The sequence below is a fragment of the Mustela erminea genome, chromosome 10, assembly GCF_009829155.1.
Source record: "Mustela erminea isolate mMusErm1 chromosome 10, mMusErm1.Pri, whole genome shotgun sequence".
NCBI lineage: Eukaryota > Metazoa > Chordata > Mammalia > Carnivora > Mustelidae > Mustela > Mustela erminea.
Window position 1 is genome coordinate 22,865,944 of NC_045623.1, and position 27,031 is coordinate 22,892,974.

The window sequence follows — 27,031 nt, forward strand, 5'->3', positions numbered from 1 at the left end:
TTTACTTATTTGACAGAGAGTGAGATCACAAGTAGGCAGAGAGGCAGGCAGAGAGAGAGAGGGAAGCAGGATCCCCGCTGAGCGGAGGGCCTGATATGGGGCTCAATCCCAGGACCCCGGGACCATGACCTGCGCCAAAGGCAGAGGCTTAACCCACTGAGCCACCCAGGTGCCCCAGATCTTCATTTCTTATAAAGGCTCCCGTGTCATATGAAACTGGTATTAAATAAATGTGTATGATTTTCTCTGTTGATCTGTCTTATGTCAATCTAACTCTCAGGTCCAGTCAAAAAAAAAAAAAAAAAAAAAAACCAACTCTGAGAAGGTAAAGGTAAAATTTTGCCTTCCCAACAAAAATGCGTGATATATAACAGACACCCCACAACCATTATTTTCCTCTCTGTCCTTAGATTTTTGATATCATTTCATCAATGACATGTTTGTCAGAAGCAAAGTTTACTAAATAGTAGAGATTTTACGTCTAAGCAGAATGGCAGAACTGTCAAAAGTAGTTAAATTTGCTTTTCCAATATACCAGCAATTTAATTGTAAGGAGAACTCCAAAGCAAAATATATGTGAATAGCCACCACTTGAAAAACAAAAGGAGAATCTGACAACTTTCTTAAATAACACTAACCTCTTTATTCCCTTTCTATTTTCATTCATGGCAGCCACTATGTGCCAATCATTGTTGTAGGTACTAGAAAAATTAGAGTAAAAGAGAACCCTGGGTGTTATGACATTGAAACAAAGTACAAATAGAGACATCATATGATGTGATCATTAGAATAAGGTAGATATAAGGTTGTGAGTGAGATAGGGAAACAGAAAAGTCCCAGTCCTGATTCTTTATATAAATAGTGGGGGGAGATAGGGGGAGATGAGGGAAAGTTTGCTCAGTGAAATCTTCCTAAAGAAGAAATTTTGATAAAATTAAATTGAAAATTTGATTTTGGAAAAATAAATGATATTTAATCAGACTAAATAGCAAACTGATTATTAGGGACCATGTTGTTGGCAGAGCCTATGTGAAAGCTTAAAGATATTAAAGAAACATAGAATACTCAATATAGTAAGCAGTTCTTGGTGGCTGGATTGAGTAATTCAAGAAGGGAAAAATGGCAGAGGATGAAGCCCTTAACGTAGGCTTGGTTTCTTATGTGCCTTAGACATGCTTAGCATGCTCTCACTGTGTCTTGGTGGCTGGGGTCATTGAGGGTATTAGCAGAGACAATGATGTGATCAGACTTAGGTTTTCAGATGATAAAGATTTAGGTTTTCAGTGATAAAGAGAAATGATTGAAAAGTCACACAGAGTGGGCCAGGAGGCAAAGAGAAAGACATACAACAAGGGTCTACGATAAAGTAGAGAGAACACAGGAGGAAGATTCAAGAGATACTTAGGAAATACAATCAAAGTTCTTAGTGAATAATGGGATGGAGTAGTAATGGAAAGAGGAATGAGTCAGTGGTATCTGCCATGGTTCTGATTTGGGTAATAGGTGAAAGGATACTAACTGGGTGGGGAAATTGTAAAGAAGATGATTTATAAGAGTGGTGGGAAAAGAAATAATTGGCTCAATTTCTAACTGGTTGAGTAAAAGATATCTGCTGTAATTAATTGGCATTTGCATATTTTAACACTCAAGAGAATGATTAGATAGGTGTTTAAGACATGCATTAACTCACCATCAGTATTTTTTATGTAGATGGACTCAAGAAAAAATGTGTTCATAATATTTTAAAAATTGGAGGCGTGGGGGCAGGCTGCATCAGTAGGCTATTGCCACAATAATACTGCACTAACTACCTAAAGATTTTAGTGGCAAGCAAGAATAAGACTTTATGCTTGGCTCTTGCTTCTGTTGATGAGCTAGGCTTCAGCCAGTACAGGCTGTACACAGATGGGATTGCCTCCAACATACAGATTAGTTCCAGCTCTGCTTTATCTACCTTAGCCTCCTTGGATCAGTGGCTACTCAAGGCAGCTGTGCCTCATAGCAGAAGAAGGAATGCAAAAATGTAAGCCCAAACATGCAAGCACATTTCAAGTCTCTGCTCACAACACACCTCTTGGCTTCACAAAGTAAATTAGATGGCCAAGCAAGAAATCAACAGCAAGAAGGGACACGGAACTCTATATGCTTTATAGAATAGAAGAGACCAGTGATTTTCTGCAGGTGAGCTCTACTTTCTGTGAAACTTTTACTGGGCCTAAGAAGCAAGTCAGTTGAATGAAGTCTTGAAAAGCGTAAAGTAAAAGTGAAAGTATTTTTACTCCTCAGGTAAAGCCTGAGGAGTAAAAATATATTTGTTCAAGAACCGTTGGAATGGCTTCCAGAAAACACTGAAGACAGGTTGAAAATGGAGAATTTATTGTTACATTTAATGCAAACATTAGATGGATCCATGAATCCTTCCCTAACACTGATAAATATTTTAACTTTAAACTCTTATTACTGTTGGTGTTTCCTTGATGACTATTCTTTTAGCACTTTGCATATACTAATTTGTATTATTTGTGGCTTTATATCAATATCCTCCTGTTCTACCTACATTATAGCCCTCCTGATAACTGAGATTGAGTTTTATAGCTACTTGTAACCCCATCAGTAACTTAAGTCTTTATTCTTAATGATGGTTAATGATGTTGCTAGCACTGCATTAAAAACATAATGAGATAAGGGAAACAAAGTGCTTAACACAATGCCTGGCACAAAACAGTTGTTCATTAATTCTTACTTTTCTTCCTTATTATGCCTATAAATATTAATTTGAATAATAAATGGAGAAGAACAGAATAAACAAATCAATGGCAATTGGGTTTCCTGTGACTTTTTTATTTTCCCATTTTAATGTGGAAAATATAATAATTTAATGTAAAAATAAAATTGGAAGGAGGATAAAGAATAAGTAATTTACATGTATTTATAAAATATCCAAAAGTATGCTGTATATCATTGAAAGGGCACACAGGGAATTTTTTTTAAAGATACACAACAATTTTTTAAATTGTACTGAGAAGAGAGAAAAGGGATAGGAATCAGGCAGGGCACAATGAACTTTAATGGTATCTACCACACTTTATTTTAAAAAAATACTTCAACAAGGGTGCCTGGGTGGCTCAGTGAGTTGAGCATTTGCTTTCAGCTTGTGTCATGATCCCTGGGTTCTGGGATGAAGCCCCATGTCCCATGCTTCTCCCTCTCCCTCTGCCTGCCTCTCCCCCTGCTTGTGCATGTGCACTCTCTCTCTAAAATAAATAAAGTCTTTTTTAAAAAAATTAATAATAAAAAATAAAAAACATTTCAACCAATTTGGCAAATATAAAACACCTACATATATTAAATCTGAGTGGTAGATACATGAGTTTTCACAATATTATTTCTCTCTGATTTTCTAAATATAATGTTTTATCATTTTCAAAAGTGAAGGAAGGTAATTTAGAACTATAAAGATATAGAACAAGAATTTAAATGTAAAAATTATAGAGAACCAAATGACAGGAAATTTTTATCTGGTATTTAATATGTAACCTATTTTTTTTAAGAGTTTTTTTTTTGTTTGCTTGTTTTTTAAAGATTTTATTTATTTATTTGAAATAGAGAGAGAGAGATCACAAGTAGGCAGAGAGGCAGGAAGACAGAGGGAGAAGCAGACTCCCTGCTGAGCAGAGAGCCCCATGTGGGCCTCGATCCCAGGACCCCAAGATCCTTACCTGAGCCAAAGGCAGAGGCTTAACCCACTGAGCCACCCAGGCGCCCAAGAGTTTTTTATTATGCAGGCCCTAATATGAGGATTATTTATTGAAATTTTACTTGTAGGCAAGTACTGAAGACAAAAATAAAAGCAAAAACTGTGGGTAGTTTTTCAAATAATTCTTTGAAATTTTAGTTGGATCAATAGGTGAAATTTGGTCAGCAAAGATACGAAGAATAAAGTATTTTCAAATGCTGGAAAAATAATATACTTTATTAAGTTAAGCAGCCCATTCCATATGATGATAATATAAAGACACAGACAGTAACTCAAACAAACAAACAAAGTAGTACTCTTTATTGTGAAGTAATATCTGATCTTTCCCGAGTATCATTTTTTTACTGGAATAAAATACTTACACAGTAAAATACTTACACAGAATAGATTTTCATTGCATAATCTGATAAACTTTGATTAATGAAGTGGAAAACTTGTATATGCTCTGAGCTCTTTGCTTTTCCATATAAACTTTAAAGTCATCAAATCTATCTATGAAAGACCCACAGCAAATATCATCCTCAATGGGAAAAGCCTTGCAGCCTTCCCGTTGAGATCAGGAACAAGACAAGGATGCCCACTTTAACCACTCTTGTTCAACATATAGTATTAGAAGTCCCAGCAACAGCAATCAGACAACAAAGAGAAATAAAAGGTATCCAAATTGGTAATGAAGAAGTCAAACTCTCTTCGCAGATGACATGATTCTTTATATGGAAAACCCAAAAGACTCCACCCCCAAACTATTAGAACTCATACAGCAATTCAGCAACGTGGCAGGATACAAAGTCAATGTGCAGAAATCAGTGGCTTTCTTATACACTAACAATGAAAATACAGAAAGGGAAATTAGAGAATCGATTCCATTTACTATAGCACCAAGAACCATAAGATACCTGGGAATCAACCTAACCAAAGAGGTAAAGGATCTGTACTCGAGGAACTACAGAACACTCATGAAAGAAACTGAAGAAGACACAAAAAGATGGAAGACCATTCCATGCTCTTGGATCGGAAGAATAAACATTGTTAAAATGTCTATACTGCCTAGAGCAATATTTACTTTTAATGTCATTCCAACCAAAATTCCACTGGTATGGGCGCCTGGGTGGCTCAGTGGGGTAAGCCGCTGCCTTCGGCTCAGGTCATGATCTCAGGGTCCTGGGATCGAGTCCCGCATCGGGCTCTCTGCAAAGCAGGGAGCCTGCTTCCTCCTCTCTCTCTCTCTCTCTGCCTGCCTCTCTGCCTACTTGTGATCTCTCTCTGTCAAATAAATAAATAAAATCTTTAAAAAAAAAATTCCACTGGTATTCTTCAAAGAGCTGGAGCAAATAATCCTAAAATTTGTATGGAATCAGAAGAGACCCCGAATCGCTAAGGAAATGTTGAAAAACAAAAATAAAGCTGGGGGCACCAGGTTGCCTGATTTCGAGCTTTATTACAAAGCTGTGATCACCAAGACAGCATGATACTGGCATAAAAACAGACACATAGACCAGTGGAACAGAGTAGAGAGCACAGATATGGACCCTCAACTCTATGGTCAATTAATCTTCGACAAAACAGTAAAAAATATACAGTGGAAAAAAGACAGTTTCTTCAATAAATGGTGCTGGGAAAACTGGACAGCTATATATAGAAGAATGAAACTCGACCATTCTCTTACACCGTACACAAAGATAAACTCAAAATGGATAAAAGACCTCAACGTGAGACAGGAATCCATCAGAATCCTAGAGGAGAACATAGGCAGTAATTTCTTTGATATCAGCCACAGCAACTTCTTTCAAGATATGTCTCCAAAGGCAAAGGAAACAAAAGTGAAGATAAACTTTTGGACTTCATCAAAATCAAAAGCTTCTGCACAGCAACGGAAACAGTCAAAAAAACAAAGAGGCAACCCACGGAATGGGAGAATATATTTGCGAATGACAGTACAGACAAAAGGTTGATATCCAGGATCTATAATGAACTCCTCAAACTCAACACACAGGAAACAGGCAAACATATCAAAAAATGGGCAGAAGATATGAACAGACACTTCTCCAATCAAGACATACAAATGGCTATCAGACACATGAAAAAATGTTCAGCATCATTAGCCCTCAGGGAGATTCAAATTAAAACCACATTGAGATATCACCTTACACCAGTTAGAATGGCCAAAATTAACAAAACAGGAAACAACATGTGTTGGAGAGGATGTGGAGAAAGGGGAACCCTCTTACACTGTTGGTGGGAATGCAAGTTGGTGCAGCCTCTTTGGAAAACAGTGTGAAGATTCCTCAAGAAATTAAAAATAGAACTTCCCCAAGACCCTGCAATTGCACTCCTGGGTATTTACCCCAAAGATACAGATGTTGTGAAAGAAGGGCCATCTGTACCCCAATATTTATAGCAGCAATGGCCACGGTCGCCAAACTGTGGAAAGAACCAAGATGCCCTTCAACGGACGAATGGATAAGGAAGATGTGGTCCATATACACTATGGAGTATTATGCCTCCATCAGAAAGGCTGAATACCCAACTTTTGTAGCAACATGCACGGGACTGGAAGAGATTATGCTGAGTGAAATAAGTCAAGCAGAGAGAGTCAATTATCATATGGTTTCACTTATTTGTGGAGCATAACAAATATCATGGAGGACAAGGGGTGTTAGAGAGGAGAAGGGAGTTGGGGTAAATTGGAAGGGGAGGTGAATGAGAGACTATGGACTCTGAAAAACAATCTGAGGGGTTTGAAGTGGTGGAGGGGTGGGAGGTCAGGGTACCAGGTGGTGGGTATTATAGAGGGCACGGATTGCATGGAGCACTGGGTATGGTGAAAAAATAATGAATACTGTTTTTCTGAAAATAAATAAATTAAAATAAATAAATTAAGTCAACCTAGCATTTCATGTCTTATTTTGATACTACTTTTAATTTTTTAAATTTTTTTTTCCAAAATTTGCTTCTTACTGATAAGAAAGGTGATTGATTTTGCACGTTAACTTTGTATTCCATGTCCTTCATAAGTTCACTTCTTAGTTGGAGTAGTCTGTAGATGCCTTTTAATTTTATGCAAATATTATCTAAAGATATGTACTGATTTTACTTTTTAACACTTTTTTTTTTGCTTTTAAGTAACTTTTATTGCCTTATTGGACTAGATAAATTTCAATACAATGTTGAACAGAAATGATGAAAGCAAGCATCTTTGCTTACTTCTGATCTTGGGAGAAAATCATTCATTATTTCACTATTAAATATAATACTATCTCTAGTTTATTCATATATTCTCTTAACCAGAAAAAGGAAAATTCCTTTATTTATAGTTTGCTTGAAGTTTTTAACATACAGATTGTTGAATTCCTCCAAATGATTTTCCTGCATTTATTGAGGTAGTACTTTTTCCTAATTTATTCTATGAATGTGAATTATATTAGTTATTTTTGTTTTTTTCTTAATTTTATTTATTTATCTGACAGACAGAGATCACATGTAGGCAGAAAGGCAGGCAGAGAGAGAGGGGGAAGCAGGGTCCCCGCTGAGCAGAGAGTCCAATGTGTGATGTGCAGCTCTATTCCAGGACTCTGGGATCATGACCTGAGCTGAAGGCAGAGGCTTTAACCCACTGAGCCAACCAGGTGCCCTTACTAGTTACTTTTCAAATAAGCAAAGGTATGCCTTTCTGAGATAAACTCTACTTCACTATGATGTTTTATCTTTTTAATATATTACTGTTTTTCATATGTTAATATTTTAAAAAGTTTTACATTTAAGGTCATGAGGGATATTGGCTTATAATTTTACTTTTTGTAATATTTTATTGGGTTTTGTGTGTTGGTATCATAAATTGACTCAGAGGGGTGGTCTATCTTCTACTTTTTTAAATAGTTTATGCAGGATTGGTATCATTTTGTCTCTAAATGTTTGTTAGAGTTCACTAGTACAATCATCTGAACTTTGAGATTCTTTCTGGTAACATTTTGATTACCAATTCAATTTTTTATTTTATTGATTTCTGCTTAAAACTTTATTATTTCTTTCCTTCTATTTCATTACATTTAATTTGTTCTTCAGGTAGAAACATAGATTTAAACATTTCTTATTTCCTGATGAGTTGTTTAAAGCTCTGAATTCCCCTCTAAATACAGATTTACCTGCATCTATAAATTTTTACATGATATATAATCATTATCAGTAAACTTAAAATATTTTCTAAATTTAATCATGATTTCTTCTTAATCCATAGGTTATCTAGAAATATGTTGCATAATTTCCAAATATTTCTATTCTTCAAGTTAATTTATTACTAACATAATCTGTTTCTGTTGACATTAGAAAATATACCCTGGGAGATTTCAATCTTTTGAAATTTACTAAATCAGATTTTATGACCCAGCATATGGCTTACCTTGAGAAGCATTCCATCTGAGCTTGAAAATTATGTATGATATGGGACTATATAGGGTTTATCAATTACATAAAGGTTGTTGAAAGTGTTATTTAGATATTCTATATTTTCACTATTGTTTTTATGTAATTGTTCTATCAGTAATGAAGAGTGTATTCTATTTTGTCCATTGTTTTCATTAATTTAACACACTGTTGGTAAGAGGAGACAAATAATTCAGGCATATTTCTTTTTATAAGATGAATGAGACTTGAGCTCCTGCTGATAAACTCAATAAATTCTTCTACAAACAAACAAACAAACAACAACAGGGATTTTTTTTTTTCATTTTTTTTAGCTTGTACCTGCCTTTCTTTGTAACAGGTGGGTAGATAGGTGAATTATAAGGGGCAGTTTTTATCTGCAAAGGATAGGGAAAGATTAGTGTGATTGAGAAAGAGTATGGGTAAGGTCCTAAACTTGATGTTTTGCAGGTTTTAGGTCACCAGATTCTTTGAATTCCCTTTTTACACATAAGAAAACTGAGGATTTGAAATGCTAACCAACCTTTCCTTAGTTATCAGCTAGTACATTTTAACCTGGAATTAGAAACACTGTCCTTTGAAATGTAAAGTACATTTGCCAATAATTTACTCTGAATAATTTTTAGTAATGCTGTCACTAGATAAAAGCTTTAGCTAGGCTAGAACCAGTTTACACTTAGAATTGAGAAGTTAATGTGTAGTGAAAACGAAAGTAAAGAATGGAAGCTTTAGTTAGGAACTGAACTGGCAACTCAAATTTCTTCAGTATCCAGGCAAATGCTAGCCTGAAGAAATGAAAAAAATAATTATGTATCAATACAGGAAATTGAGGGGCACCTGGGTGGCTCAGTCATTAAGCAACTGCCTTCAGCTCGGGTCATGATCCCAGAGTCCTGGAATGGAGCCCCGCATCGGGCTCTCTGCTCAGCGGGGAACCTGCTTCCCTTACTCTCTCTCTGCCTGCCTCTCTGACTACTTGTGATCCCTGTCTGTCAGATGAATAAATAAAATCTTAAAAAAAAAAAAAGTTTAATAAAGGAAATTGGCCTGCCTGTAGCCATTTTACCTTCCTTTGGCTGCCACCTCTTCCATTCTTTCCAAAGTTTTCCAATGGCTTTCAGTGTATGAAGGATACAAGAAGTTGTTGAGAAAGCACCTGAGAAAACTGCCATAGGTGAAGGTTCTAAGAGGGGAGGTAGAAATTCCACTTCTTCAGATAGAACTATTCCATTTTTAACATTTTTATAAATTCAATACCCTACTATTTTTTTATAGTGAGTTTTGCTGCTTAAGAAAAAAAAAAATTGAAACCACTGAACAATGGAATCAAGAGGGTTTCAAATACTTCACATCCATTTCTATGCTTGACCTTATTGGCTCAGTGGGTTTTGGGAGGTAACAGTGTCTTAAGAGAACAGGGTCAACCAGTGTGCAGTCATTTTATAAAGGACTTCCTATTTTAAGTCATAGAGATATGTGGCTTGTGAGGTCAGACCATAGGGCTTCAAAGAGCTGTGGTGCCTACAGAAAGTGACTGACTGCTGCGAGAAATAAGCTGAGTGGAAAGCTACAATGTCCTGTCCTAAATTGGCTTTCCAACTACCTCCCTACTTTAGAAGGAAAGAAAGAAAAGAAAAGATAAAATCTTCCCAAATGCCATCTTCAAAGGTAGAGGACTCTCATGCATGTATTTTTAAAACAGAAAGCTTCCAAAAATATTTACAAAGGAATTATGCTATTATTCATGGGAGAATGTTCGTGATACAATCTTATTTGCCTTCTCATATCTTAGCACAAATTGAATTTTCTCAGTTACTGGAAAAACATACAGCCTTCTAAGAACAGGCCACTGGAAACATAGTGTTCCATTCTAGACCTAAATCATGTATTTTATTCCATTTACTTCAGTGTATATAATTAACTTAATGATTATTATTTATATATTTTAGACACTGTTTTCTTGAAAACATGTGAATTACATATGCAATAAGTATAGTAACTTTAAACTTCCATAAAATCTTTAAACTTGACAATTTATGCCTTCTTTAAGGCATAAATTAAACCTACTACAAACTCTTTCTCATGTACTTTTCTTAGAGACTCAATGTTACCTTGCATTTTTCAAGGTTATTGTGACTCCTGGTTGGGCTTCAGGGACAAGACAGATATCCTTATTCAGTCTGCTTTCCAGAGAGATGATATGAGTAAAAGGATATAAGATACAGAGGTCTGTAGGTTAGCTGATATATCTTCCTTTGCTTGACAGAATTACAGAGCTCTAGAATTATGATAATTTCCTCATACCTTGATCTCTTTTCTCTCTTTCATTATCTTCACTTCCTTTCTACTTATTAATAATTATGCATTGCCTTGAAGGACAAATAACTGGGAAATTTGTTACGTTATAAAAGTTAGGGAAATTTTCCTCTTTAATCATCTCCTGTAGCATTTTCCCTGGAGCACTGCAAATAATTGTACTTAGTACATTTTTGTTAAATTGGACAAATTCTGGATCAGGAAAGAGTGACAATCCAATAATTCAGTATAAATCTAGCACAGAATCAGGATAAAAAAATAAATAATTTCCTGACACCTGTCAATAGGGAATCTACTACATTAACAATGAATAGTATAATTAAATCACATTTAACTTTTGGAAATTGCTGCCTATATAAATTTTGAATGTCAAAGAGTAAGCTTTGTAAAAAAAAAAAAAAATCATTATTGATATGGAAAACAAAGGCTAAAGAAAAAAAATAAATTTCCTTACTACTTACAACCCATTGACAAGTCCTTGAGACAGGAAGTGTGACATTCCTCTAGGAATTCAGCTGCCTTGATGTTAATATTTTCTTAAGGGTAAAAGGCAATCTTAGCCCAATTCCCAAGACCCTATAAGTCTATTTTTTAAAATAGAAAAAATTCTTTTGGGACTTCTTCTACGTCTACTCGCCAAGGTATATGTTAGCAATCATCCTCCCCGCACATGGCCCACTGACACACATCTGAAAGGTCTTATGGCTAAGGTTTTATTACCTCCAAATGTTTCCTACATGGGACTTTTTGTTGTTGTTGTTATCACTTCCCCTAGAACATCATTATTTCAACAAGATCACTTTCCTCATTTATGTTGCTAATTTCACCTTCATTGAGTTGCAGTGGCTACATATCTAATCCTCTGAATGGAAGCAATGTCAATCTTGCCCCAATCAGCTATTTCCTTCTATAACACATTTTTCATTTAATTTAAGTTTTACTTCCACTATAATTTTGTTTCTTTGCTCCATTTTCATATGTATTGGCCAATTTCTTATTTCTATCACTCATTTTTTGTAAAATATCAAGTGGATTTATCACTGGGAGAAAAGGAGGCAACACAACCACATGTTTTGCTCTCTGTACATGAACTAAGGAAGAGATGCACAGTGACTAATCATCTACTGACTTTGAATACAGAGGCCAAAGATCATGATTTGCACCTGTTATGAATTGTGGACTGAAGAATTAGTAAAGAAATTTGTACTTTATACATTTATTCACAGCTATACTGTGGTGGTGGAAATTTAAACCTTGTTCTTAGAAGACTGGTGTCATTTACCTAACTAAAATTTGTGCACTGAAGAACCATACAAAAACAAGGACTACCTGTACTTTGTTTTGTGATGTTAATAGCAAAATATATCTTAACCTTGATAATAATGAATTTTTTAAGTAGATAAAAATATTTTGAAAATTCTTTGATGTGACATGTTAAATTTTTACTACTTCAATGTGGCTACTATGGGTTTTCAGAAGCTCAAATGTGGATCACAAAATTAGGATTTTACTTTTAGCTCTACCACTAATGTGTCACATGATGATGACAAATCATAAAAATTCCCTTGAATGCTTGAATTGTCTTTGAAAAGAAGATTGGAATACATTTTTTTTCTAAAACAGCTTCATCTTATGGCTGCTGTCCTGGCATTGTTACTTATAGCTCCTCTTCCCCTCTCAAAATTGTCCCAATTCTTTCTGTGTCAAAGTTTTGCCTTTAAACTAGAAATATTATTTCTAACATAGTAGAATTGGTACTACAATGTTATAATTGTTATTTATAATTATAAAAACATCTAATTTGTTAATTAAAAAAAGCAAAAACAACTTCAAAGATGACCTTTAAATACATTCCTATTGTGAGCTCTATCCCTTACTTTTTCTGTGTCTTGTACATTTTTGCAAGTCATATCAAGTTCTTATAAAGTTTATAACTTTTTATCACCTCTCAGTGCAAACTCATTTTACCACTGAGAAAGGTTCTGTGTAATTCATCTGATATCACTAGGCATATTATATGAGTAGTGACCTGTTCTATGCCAGCAAGCAGTAAAAGGCCATATACAAAAATGATGTGAGAGTTCTTTCTGTACCTTCCTACTTGTCTCTTCGATAGGTCTAAATTCAGAAACATGATGATATTGGTTCAAAAACTGACTTACATATTTTAAGAAATATTTATATATTTTAATATGGTTCAGAACAATGGAAAAACAAAGTTTACATGAACGAGGTTTAACTTTGTTATATAAGAACGACTCCAGCAATTTCATTGTAACATTTGCATCTATATATACTTCATATACAACATATACTTCATACAACATATACTTAAAATAATAGCATTGATATATTAAGATAGTAATAATCTTCCTACAGATCCCTCAGGTTTCTAAATGTGTGTATTAAATGCAAACACCCTTAATTATGTCTTAATGTTCACTCTAAGCTACATTCAAGCAAAAAAAATTTGTATGCAATTTGATGACAATAAATCATGAATTTAGGCAAGATATACATTATACTTTATTTACTTGAATCCTAAAAAGAAATAGCAAAATGCTTTATCTGAATGTTATTTCATATTTAATAGTTTGAGATATTTGATGCCTGATTCATCTTTCTGACCTTTCTAATCAAATGCAAAATTTTAAAATTTGGGTTTGAAGATCAAGGTCAATACCATATTTTCCTTTGTAATTTTTGTCTCTTGACAAACCATTTTGCCTTCTTATGAAATATTTATAGGAAGATTTAAATTTTTAAGTCCTACTTAATTTCATGTATAAAATGTTACCTTTACTTAAAAAAAAAGTTATATGGCCATTATTAATACACCCTGGTACTTCCAGGTGACATAAGCAACATAATACATAGTGGTATAATTTAATTCCAGTTAACTAAATTCTAGGACCAAGATTTTAGTGCACAGTATACAAATTATATAATAATGACTCATGTATAGTAACTAGGATTTATTTGTTTGTTTGATAATTATGATTTATCACAAAGATATCCTCTAGCATCCTGCTTTGCCCAAACTCCTTTAAAGGAACATATGTGCATAAATGTAATATATTATTAGTCTCTGTTAATTTTTAACTATTCAGTCAGTCATTTAGGACATTCTTAGCTTTAAATATTTGGCTTGACCTCAGATATTATAGTACTTCCTTATTTTTAAGCATTGTATGTTGCAGACAAGAACACTGAACATTATGTGGCCTGGCCAAACCAAGTAACACTTTTCTCTGAATCTCACATTCTAAGTATAAAATGGAGGAATCAGATTACATTATTTCCAAGGTTCCCATTTTAGATATCTCCTTTCTTTTTAAAAAGTTTTTATTATGTTCAGTTAGCCAACATATAATACATCATTAGTTTTTGATGTAGTGTTCTATGATTCATTAGTTGCATATAACACCCAGTGCTTATCACAACACATGCCCTCCTTAATACCCACCACCCAGCTACCCCATCTCCCCACCCCTCTCTCTTCTGTAACCCTCAGTTTGTTTCCCGGAGTTGAGGCTCTCATGGTTTGTCTCCCTCTCTGATTTCTTCCCATTCAGTTGTCCCTTCCTTCCCCTGTGGTCTTCTATGCTATCCCTTATGTTCTATGTAAAAGTGAAACCATATCACAATCATCTTTCTCTGTTTGATTTATTGCACTTAGCATAATCCCCCCCAGTTCCAACCATGTCGATGCAAACGGTGGGAACTCATCCTTTCTAATGGCCAAGTTATAGTCCATTATATGTATGAACCACATCATCTTTACCCATTTATCTGTTGAAGGGCATCTTGGCTTCTTCCACAGTTTGGCTATTGTGGACACTGCTGCTATGAACATTGGGGTTCATGTGCCCCTTCTTTTCATTATGTCTGTATCTTTGGGGTAATAACCTCATAGTGAAATTGCTAGGTCATAGTGTAGCTCTGTTTTTAAGTTCTTGAAGAACCTCCATACTGTTTTCCAGAGTGACTGTACCAGTTTGCATTCCCACCAATAGTGTAAGAGAGTTCCCCTTCCTCCACACCTTCACCAATACTTGTTTTTCCCTGCCTACTTAGTCTTTGCCATTCTAACTACTATAAGGTGGTATCTCATTGTGGGCTTGATTTGTAGCCTTGATGGCTAGTGATGTTGAACATTTTTTTTCATGTGTCTGTTAACCATTTGTATGTCTTCTTTGGAGAAGCCAGTCACATGCAGAAGAATGAAACTGGACCATTCTCTTATACCATACACAAAGATAAACTCAAAATGGATGAAAGACCTCAATGTAAGACAGGAATCCATCAAAATCCTAGAAGAGAACATAAGCAGTAGCCTCTTCGATATCAGCCACAGTGACTTTCAAGACATGTCTCCAAAGGCAAGGGAAACAAAAGCAAAAATGAACTTTGTGGACTTCATCAAGATAAAAAGCTTCTGCACAGCAAAGGAAACAGTCAACAAACTAAGAGGTAACCCATGGAATGGGAGAAAAATTTTGCAAATGACATAACAGATAAAAGGCTGGTATCCAAGATCTATAAAGAACTTCTCAGATGCAACACCCAAAAAAAACCAAATAATCCAGGCCAAAAAAAAAAAAAAAAATGGGCAAAAGACATGAACAGACACTTCTCCATTTTATATATCTCGAAAGATATCTGACTTTAGATATATTGCTTAGTAACATTCTATCTTTTCTTAAAATAAAACTGCTTCTGATTCTCAAAACATGTTATTTAAATCAGAGTGCTGAACTCCTGAAAGAACAATATTCATTTTCACTTTTATGTACCCTGTCCCCCAGCAACAATACTCTCCCGGCTCCACTTATAAATCTTGCTCATCTTTCAGATTCACTTCAAGCTTCACCTGTTCTGTGAAGCCTTTATTGAATTTCTGATACTTCTTTCATGTCATGGTATTATTTAACTTTCTATGTTCTTTAAAACACTGACTAGATATTATACTTTTTAAGATATACATAATATCTGGTAGGGTCCAATGGGTATAATAGATACTCTTAAGTATAAAGAAATGTGGAAAATCCCTAACACAACAACAATTCTAATATGGCTCATGAATGCTAGATGCAGTGATAAAACTTGCTCTAAATTACTAATCACGTTACCTTTTAAACACATATTTATCCTTTAAAAATGAAAAGATTAAATAATATATTTTAACTATTTGAGATCCCTGAACTGTTTAACTCCCCATGTCCCACATCTATGATTGTTTAGAGAGTCAAGTTTGCCCTTTTCATTCATTCATCTGTCCTTACTCAGTGAAATACTTGCAGTTGAATAACTTAGAGCATATAAGATCTAATGTTCCCAGAAGCCAGTCTCAATGAAGAAATTCACAAATCAAGGTTCTCTTTATATTTCCTTGGTCAGTGTTGATCACTTCCTTGAAATATGCTTTCTGACCTTCATGATTAGAGTCAATGATTATTTTCAGAAGAGGTAGTTGAGTCTAATCTGTGCAGTAGCTTAGAATTTGATAGCTAAACAACACTTTGTAATCAAAAAGCAGTGAAAATACAAATGTTCAAACTTATACTGTGTGTCAGTATCACGGGTAAAACTTCCACAGATTGTTTTTATGCTCTGTAATTTTCCAGAAATTCAGAGGCCCCAGGTTCTGAAAATATATTTTCCCACTTAGAGATATATTACTTTTCTTTTGAGGAGATTTTGGATATCAGTTTCTTGTTAAGAGCCCTGAAATTATATTGGAGACTTCCTGGAAGCAAGAGCAGAATGGCCAAAATGAAGAAAACAGACTGGTATTCCTAAATTCTTTCTTGAAATTTTGAGTAGGTGGACACAGGACAGTGACAACAATGTGAGGAAGGGATACTAGGAAATCAAGGCAGGGATATATGTTTCAAGAGTCTCTCCATAAATGGCATGAAGGAAAATGAAGGACTCAATATGTATTGAACACATACTGTGTACCAAGTGTTATGCCATGTTTCTTTAAAAATATAACGATGTGCAGTAGATGTTATTGTCAATTTTTAGATAAAGGAAGCAATCCCAGAAAGGGTGAGTAACTAACTCAACATCCCACCAGTGGTAAGTGGTAGATGAAATTTTTTAAGAAGTCGATGTGGCTTTAAAGCACTGGCCATTCCATCCCACCACACCACCTACATGCCCATTATGTTGATGTTCAAGGATAGGCTTTCCATATGATACGGGCAAGGGACACAGAAGAGATCTGGTGACTAATGATGTTATTGGAGCTATAATTCTTTACTGGAATATAAGCCCAGAGAAATCCAATTAAGTGAATTTTTGCCTGATTTTTCTTTTACTCATTTATGAACTTTTGTCTGTTTTGCCTAATAACATATACTATATGTGTTCCTGTTGATACATACACGCACATATATATACAAATATGTATATGTATTCCTGTTAATCTTGAAATATAGAGCAGTAGGAAATGTTTGCTGGGTTGATACAAATTTTCTTCTGGTTGCCTTAATGATCCCTATTTTAGCAACTCACTAAGCAGCTTGATATTAAACCAAAAACTGAACTAAGAGAGGCATTTAAAATTTTTAGCAGAAATATGTGATTATATTACAGAAATACTAGTACTGTACTTAATTAAATGAGAAAACTCTACATGTACTAAAAATGTGAATAATTTATTTGAAAAATTTTAAATGAACAAATGTAATTGAGGCTCAAATGAAACACAAAGAACATAATCTCCTGCATTGTTTAAGCATTTCATCTTCATTATAGCTAGAATATCTATAAGGAAGGAACAACAGTTCATCTTAATTATAGGTTGACTATCTATAAGAAAGGAACAAATTTTACCTGATAAAAAAAGCCTAAAGAGATTTCAAGATATGTTTGTGTTTTTTAGGAGAATAAAAATCATGTAATGACTAACTAATTCGGTGATTTTGTTCATTAGGCATATAGTGAGAGGAGTTCCTATGGCAGGGCTGAAATTTTGGGATATTCATTGCTCTTTTTCCTTTTAATAAAGAATCTGAAGTATAGGGATATGGGATATAAGAAAATGAATTAAAATAAACATTCTCTGTAATGAAAAGAGAACCTGAGGAAGAATAATAAATCTGGAGTTGTTCTGGGTTACAAGCTCACCCTTTGTTCACAACAATATGTTTATACACCAAATCACAAATAACTCCCCTCCACAGATCAGTCTCTGAGATGGGAATAAACCAGCCAGAATTAAGGACTTTTCAGAAGCTATAGGGAGGACTGAGCAACATCTCTCTGGCTTCAGAAATCACTGGGAAAGATATCAAGAGGACATGACTGTCAGGTGACACAGAGCTGAACTCAGGCAATCCGAGGCTCCTCACCCCTTCCCTTGTATTTGGAATGTGGATTCCACTTCCTTTCCTACTCTCAGAAGCTGCCCAAAGACACAGCCTTAACATAGCAATCATTCATTGAGACCATCCAGAAGGTGTATGTGATAAACACATATAAGGCCTCTATATAAACTTTTAAGATTTGGCAGGCACATGCAGAGATCTCACCTTGTGGTCACCCACAACAAACGTTATAAGTAATTTCCCTTGCTTATTAAAATTGTTAACTAACATTCTGGAGTGTTTTCCCTCAATCTTTGGTCTCTCCTGACTTCCACATAGGGGAGAGAGTTTCAGATTATACCTGGGGAGCTCCCAAGGACGTTGCAAACCAATGGAAATAAACAATTAATAGCAAGAAAAAAAAAAAAAAAAGAGCCCATGTTACCTCTTATCTGCAATAAACAATCAGACAAAATTTTTGAGGAATAAAAACTATATTAACAATAGTTTCGCCAAATAAAATATAGCACACTAGCTATCAGAGATCTAATATGCACAGGAAAATAAAAGATTATTTAAATAGGGTTTGTCTTATAATTTCTAAGGGTAATAAAAACAATGAAGATAGTAGTTATAATTCATTATATGCCTATTATATGTTGATAAATGTGAAATATTTTAAAAAATATTTTCTCTAATACAGGTAAATATTTTATTACCATTTTAAAGATGAGGAAAATAGTGCTCAAAGAAATTGTGACTTGCTCAAAGTCACATGCCGCATAAAAGACATAATTGGAACTATAATCCTGATCTCACTTCAAATACATGCACAAAAATCATTATGTGGCAGTAGTCAATACAATTATGAGAAAATTTTAAGTTTTTTTAACACCTCCAATCTTTTCTATTTGTGTATATCTTTTCCAAAGTAGTAACAGGAAACACATCTATTGTAGTTTTCAATTACTGCTGTAATAAATTACTTCAAATTCCCATAAATTTATTATTTTATAATTACATAGGTCAGGGCGCCTGGGTGGCTCAGTGGGTTAATGCCTCTGCCTTCAGCTCAGGTCATGGTCCCAGGGTCCTGGGATCGAGTCCCGCATCAGGCTCTCTGCTCCGTGGGGAGCGTGCTTCCTCCTCTCTCTCTGCCTGTCTCTCTGCCTACTTGTGATCTCTGTCAAATAAATAAATTAAAAATCTTAATTAAAAAAAAATATATAATTACATAGGTCAGAAATTTGACATAGGTTTCATTTGACATGGGTTTCACTGGGCTAAAATCAAGGTGTCAGCCAGGCTCCACACACTGTTTCAAGCAGTTAGCATGAATCAGCTTATTTTGTCTATGCCATTAAAAATAAGAGGTTAATATTTTCCCAATGCCTAGTTCAGAGAAAAGAAAATCAAAACAAAATGTATTTAAGTAACTTGTCTAAGGTTATCAGTATGTTAGAGCCAGGATAATAATAATCAGCAATAAAATATTTGAAAGGAGGACCACCTTCTCATCAAATTTCCTGGGATTAAAAAAAAATTACTAAAAGAACATATTTGACTTCATAGTTGAGAAGAAAGAAACCCAGGAAGGAACAAAAATGAGTTTCTACTCTAGAAAAAAGAAAACAGTAAGCTGAATCTCTATGGTCAGTGCTACTTACATAGAAACTGTCCTAGGTGTAAGCAATTGATCCAGGAGATAAGATCTCACTATCTGCCAACAGATTTTTAGATAAAGACTACCAGGCATCTTTATTTTCACTCTATCACTCACTCCAAATTTTCCACTATTGAAATGAGATTTCTACCTGCCTTTAAGAAAACTACCACTTTCGGTCTTTCGGACATGTCTCTGATATCTGGACTCTATTATCAGTGGTCATCTATCACCTAGATGATAAACTTTTCCTACCTACATTTCTTCAGACTACATACAGCAGGTTCTCCCAACAGTATTGACCCTTAAGCAGGATCATTCATTTCTCTACCCCAAACCACTGAGAACAGACATGCATCACGAATAGGGTTGAATTTGGACTCCTCTTCCCACCCCCCTTGGACCATTTTCTTACACCACACACGAAAATAGACTCAAAATAGATGAAGGATCTCAATGTGAGAAAGAAATCCATCAAAATCCTTGAGGAGAACACAGGCAGCAACCTCTTTGACCTCAGCCGCAGCAACATCTTCCTAGGAACATCGCTAAAGGCAAAAGAAGCAAGGGCAAAAATGAACTATTGGGATTTTATCAAGGTCAAAAGCTTCTGCACAGCAAAGGAAACGGTTAACAAAACCAAAAGACAACTGACAGAATGGGAGAAGAGATTTGCAAACGACATATCAGATAAAGGGCTAGTGTCCAAAATGTATAAAGAACTTATCAAACTCAACACCCAAAGAACTAATAATCCAATCAAGAAATGGGCAGAAGACATGAACAGACATTTCTGCAAAGACGACATCCAGATGGCCAACAGCCACATGAAAAAGTGCTCCATATCACTCGGCATCAGGGAAATACAAATCAAAACCACAACGAGATATCACCTCCCACCAGTCAGAATGGCTAAAATGAACAAGTCAGGAAATGACAGATGCTGGCGAGGTTGCGGAGAAAGGGGAACCCTCCTACACTGTTGGTGGGAATGCAAGCTGGTGCAACCACTCTGGAAAACAGCTTGGAGGTTCCTCAAAATGTTGAAAATAGAACTACCCTATGTCCCAGCAATTGTACTACTGGGTATTTACCCTAAAGATACAAACGTAGTGATCCAAAGGGGCACGTGCACCCGAATGTTTATAGCAGCAATGTCTACAATAGCCAAACTATGGAAAGAACCTAGATGTCCATCAACAGATGAATGGATCAAGAAGATGTGGTATATATACGCAATGGAATACTATGCAGCCATCAAAAGAAATGAAATCTTGCCATTTGTGACGACTTGGATGGAACTAGAGGGTATCAAGCTTAGCGAAATAAGTCAATTGGAGAAAGACAACTATCATATGATCTCCCTGATATGAGGAAGTGGAGATGCAACATGGGGGGTTTAGGGGTTAGGAGAAGAATAAATGAAACAAGATGGGATTGGGAGGGAGACAAACCATAAGTGACTCTCAATCTCACAAAAAACTGAGGGTTGGGGCACCTGGGTGGCTCAGTGGGTTAAAGCCTCTGCCTTCGGCTCTAGTCGTGATCCCAGGGTCCTGGGATCGAGTCCCTCATCGGGCTCTCTGCTCAGCGGGGAGCCTGCTTCCTCCTCTCTCTCTCTCTGCCTGCCTCTCTGCCTACTTGTGATCTCTACCTGTTGAATAAATAAATAAAATCTTTAAAAAAAAAAAAAAACTGAGGGTTGCTGGGGGGAGGGGGTTTGGAGAAGGGGGGTGCGGTTATGGACATTGGGGAAGGTATGTGCTATGTTGAGTGCTGTGAAGTGTGTAAACCTGGCGATTCACAGACCTGTACCCCTGGGGATAAAACTATATTATATGTTTATAAAAAATTAAAAATAAATAAATAAATAAATAAATATAATTAAAAAATAATAATTTATAAAATTCAACATATATAACTGATGTCCTGGCATGCCTCTCCAGTCCATCTTTCAATAGTATTAAGTGCAAAATAAATTGATTTTTTTTTCTTTGATGGGCACAAGTTTTTCTTAGAATTTATAATGATACCTCATCTATGAAGTGTTCATTCCTATGCTGAAAGTTTCTATAACAAGACTAGATTTTGATTAAAGATTTATTCATGCTTTTAGTCTACAGATTTTGATTTTGCTGTTTGTTCTTTAAAAGACAAAGGACATTGACTTACTTCCATTTTCACAACAACTATCTAATTTTTTATAGTTTCTCAAAGATAAACAATGGCAGTTCAATAATAGCAATGAAAAACTCCCAGTACCCTGGCACGTGATTCATCTGTATTTCAATGCATAAACAAATTTTAAGAAACTATACTGTCTCCTACATTTATCACTTAATTAAGCATATAGTACTCTATTTTTTCCATCCTGAAAATACTTTCTGTTGCTTACAAATATAAAAGAAAAAATATATAAAGAATCTTCCTACATTCTCTGAAAGAAGAAGGTGGACTCTGGACCAAACTTCCATGCTTCAAATTTTATTTCTGGCGCCAGCAAGCTGTATGACTTTGGATTAGTTCTTTAAATGTTCTATGCTTTAGTTCTTTTTTCCATAAAAATGAGAATAATAATATGATATATCTCAAAGTGTTGTTGAAAATTGAGGAATGTAACATAATGCTTCATATGAAAAGCAATTATATACTCTATCCCAAGCCATTTTTCTATTTCATTTTTAGTCAAAGCACAGTTTTAAACTTCTTTATACATACTTAGTGTATTTATATAGTAAGCTTGTCTTTGTGTTGTGTGTTGACTTCCCACAAAAATAATAGATATAATTATAAAAGAGTTTAGAACAATTCTACACTATCAGATGTCTTTCTAACACTTCAAGGTGTATCTTTTGTTCTTAACATTAACTTGATTAGAGAGCTAACAAAAAAATCCTTTTTATTCATCATCAACATTAATTATAATTTTTATAATCAGAACTGCATCTTATAATATCGTTTCTCATGTTCGATGCAATAATTCTATTCAGAGCTCTTTGACTTCTCAATAACCATCTAAACAAAATCTATGGTTTGGCATCAGTAAGCACTTTTTTTCAGCCTAAGTGAATTCATCTATTTCTCCTACATTGCCTTTGATTAGGATCAAAGCTTCAGATAAAATCTATCACTTAAAATAATTGGTTGTATAGATTTTTATAAGTCAAGATTTTCTAAAGATGATGCTTACTTTAAAAACTATTTTTAAAGGAAAATTTTGGTATTTTCACCTCTCTAGCCAAATTCCTCAAAATGTCAGAAAGTAGAGTATAAATAGAAATAAATTAGTAACAATACAAAAATCAAGAAAGGATGGCTTCATGAGTTCTATTTTAATAAGTTCCATAAATATAGAAAGCAGAATGGATGAAATTGATGGAGAAATAAATATACAGAAATGCAGAGCCTAAAATACACATAAAAGACAATTACTGTAAAGGTAAGAGCACTTTCGAAAATAGTCCAAACTATTGGACTATTAGGTTATGTTAGGTTCATCCTAACATAATGCCAAATATCTGCTGAGAGGAACATTTTTCCAAGTAAACAATGCCACAAATAATATTTTTAAAAAGTGAAAGATCCACTGAGAAGGAAGCCTCATAAAATGCTAGGGTTGGAGAGAACAGCAGAACATTTCTCATGAGAGTCCACAAAGTCATCTCTGAAGGAAAAATCAAAGAGGACCGACTGACTCTTCCCAGTCTACCAGTAGGGTTGTTCTTACTAGTTATGTAAGTTTCCCAGAGGCACTTTCCATTTTTCAATCAAGACTTTATCTGTACCATTTTGCTGTATTCAATGTCACCTATAACCTTCTCATTATCAAATCTAATATTCAATTATTCATCTTCTCAGCATCATTTGAATAAATAAATCATAATCACTGCCTCCTGTTGGAAATATTTCCTTCACTTGACTTCCAAGATTTTTAACTTTACTGCTTTTCTTACTTTTATAGTGCTCCTTTTTTTGAACCTTTTCCTTTCTACAACTACTGTCATTTGCTAGGTGAGTTAGTTCATCTCACAGCTTTAAATACTAGCTAATGATAAGGATAATGAATTTCAGATCTCTATCTTCAAGAGACCACTATTTTAAATTCCAGACTTACATACCTGACAGTCTATAGGACAACTCAACTGGGATGTCGAGTAGACATCACACTTGTGACATGCAAAAACAAAATACTGTCCCTCAGAAAGCTGTTCCTAATTGTGTATTTCTAATTGTAGTAAATAATCCCAATTTGAACATTAATTACTGAAGCAGGCAACTTGGAATCATCATTAACTCTTCTTTCTCTTTCATACTCCCATCCAATCCATTGCAGAGTCCTGTTATATCTATCCAAATTTGATTACTCAAAGTTGACAATTTCAAACAATTCTGCTACCACTATTTCACTTTATCAATAGATGTAAATAACACAAATATCAAAATATGTTAAGAGGCAGATGACATTCAAAAATGTAAGATGAATACAACAAAGATTAGCACAATAAAAAAGAATATGAAAATTAGAAATGAGTATTCTTCAAGAGGATCATTAGAAAAAAAAATGAAAAATAGTTTTTTTCATTACCAATATTTAACTCTGTGGTCAAAGTTTTGTTTGATCACTGTAATTTTTGAACTTTAAAATAAATTTCGTAGTAATATGTGCAAATGAATTTTGTTTAAAATTCTGCATTCAGGTTTTTAATTATCCAATTGATTAACTAGTTAGATTGAATGACCAAATCGTGGGTTACTTATCTATTTTCCATGCAGGGACACATTTACTTGTCTCAATTTTTTCTACCCTGGGACAAAGACTGTTAGAAGTTATCTGATTTTACTCATTATCTTGGCTATACGTGCAAGAATTTCTCTCCCATAAATAACCAGAATTTCTGTGTCATAGAGTAGATAAGCTTCAATTTAAATAGATGTGATCCAATTAATTTCTAAACTTCTTGTGCCAGCTGATTCTTACTCTAGCACTACTTTTGAGCTCCTGTTCCTACTTGCATGCTAACACTAGATATTATCAGCCTCACGAATCTCACCCAGGAGCCTGGGTGGCTCAGTTGGTTAAGCCTTTGCCTTCAGCTCTGGTCATGATCTCATGGTCCTGGGATCAAGCCCCACATCCAGCTCTCTGCTTGGCAGGGAGCTTACTTCTCCCTCTCTGCCTTCTTGTGATCTCTCTTGCTCTATCAAATAAATAAATAAAATCTTTGCAAAAGCAAAAAAAGAATTTCTGCAAATCTAATGAGATAAGTAGTGTCTCACTACCTCGATATGTATCTCATTGTTTGTTAGGAAGATTGAATAGCTCATCAATTTTTGTTTTTCTTTCATTCCTCCTATTGTATATTTATATTTTTAAAGAAATTATTCTCTAACTCCAATATAATAAGCATATTTTCAAAGGATCATAAAGATATGTTCCTGTATTTTTGCTTGTGTTTTAATATTCCATCACTTTAAAACTGGCATGACCTTGGAAAAAATCACTTTTTCTAAGTCTCTGTGGTCTCATCTGTAAAATGGGAATAATAAGGGTTGTTGTGAGGATTAGTGCACCTTGCCTTTTTTTAATTCCCTTGATGATTCTACAATTTACTCCTATTCATTCATGTGGTCCTAGCATGCTAATTCTTAACTGCTGAAAAGCATTTCATTATAGAATGGTATTTTGGGGGCACCTGGGTGGGTCATTGGGTTAAACCTCTGCCTTTGGCTCAGGTCATGATCTCAGGGTTCTGGGATCGAGCCCCACATTGGGCTCTTTGTTCCTCCGGGAGCCTGCTTTCCCTCCACCCCCGTACCCTCTGCCTGCCTCTCTGCCTACTTGTGATCTCTGTCTAATAAATAAAAAAAATCTTTTAAAAAATGGTATTTTTAATTTTTTTTTAATTTTTATTTATTTCCTTCTGCTCTTAAGGAGAAAAAATAAGAGGACTCTTATAACTATAAGGTCAAAAAATAAATTTGACCTGAACTTTGAAAAATAGATAGACTTTTGTCACAGAGACACTAGACAAAAAATAACTGCTCTTGAAAGGGGTTTTCTTGGGGTGGTTCAGTGGGTTAAGCCTCTGCCTTTAGCTCAGGTCATGATCTCAGGGTCCTAGAATGGAGCCCCCATCGGGCTCTCTCCGATGGTGGTTCAGTGGGTTAAGCCTCTGCCTTTAGCTCAGGTCATCATCTCAGGGTCCTAGAATGGAGCCCCCATCGGGCTCTCTCCTCAGCAGGGAGACTACTTCCCCCTCTCTCTCTGCCTACCTGCCTGCCTATTTGTGATCTCTGTCTGTCAAATAAATACATAAAATCTTAAAAAAAAAAAAAGAAAGAAAGAAAGAAAGAAAGAAAGAAAGAAAGAAAGAAAGAAAGAAAGAAAGAAAGAGAAATGGGTTTTCTTTCATCTAGGGAACTTCAATCTCAATAATTTTTACTCTTAACAAAAATAATTTATTTTTTAATCATTTTGACTAAAAACATTAAGGCTATATTCAAAATCCTGGTCCATTCAATGTTAAAAATGGTTAGAACCATTATAGTGGCCCTATTTCTTTCCAGATACACCCTTAATTGAACTTAAAAAATAAAGCCTCTGCATTTTAATCGCTTTGCTTTGTGGAAAATGAATTTTAATGAAGTAGTCAAGTGAGGCTCCAGTGATTAAGACTTCTGTCAGTTTTAGTTTGGTTTAAAGCAGTTTTAGGTAGGTTGTTAAAGAAACTCCTCTTTGGAATAATAGAGCATTCTTAAAAAAAAAAGTTTCTTTTTGTTTTCCTTGGGAAAAAAAATAGAGTGCTATTTCAAAAATACATTCTCATCCTCTGTTCCTGCAAACATTATTTTACTAGTGGCCTTTTTGGACTGATACTTTAAAATCATGTTTTCTATACCCAAAATATATCCCCTTAAAATACAACAGGTTTTCATTTATCCGACTATATTTAAAGCCAAATAAATATGATAATGTTAGAAATCTTGTAAAATCAACCATAACCATTTGTAAAGTAACTAATTTCCAAGTATAATAAAACGTGTTATTAAAGATCTTGCTATTAAATTATTAACGTGTATCATCTTCATTCTAAAGACCGAAAAGATAATGAGGTTTAGCTCATGTTCAAATGCTCTTATATAAAATGAATTATTTCCTTATATTGTTTTGAATTCTACTCCTTCTTTTCCTGAAAATATGTCCTTGTATAAACATATGTATGCCTATTGAAAGAATTCTTAGAACATTAACAACTCTTCCAAAGAAACCGATGAGAAATATAAAAAGCCTATAGCATTTTTAGTTGAAAGCTCTTGAATTAAACACTTAATTTTTTGTTTCTTTTCTTTTCTTTTTTTCCAAATGAGCCATACGAAATGAATCTGGGTTTGGAAGATAATGTTTCATGAGATTATACTGAATACATCAATATTCTTACTTAGGATATTCTCTATTTGGTAAGAAAAATACAAATACTTTCTGCTTTGCTCTTAGTCTCTTAGATTTAACTTAACTAATGAGGAAACCAAGAAGTGATGGAGTCAAAGTCATATTTGAAG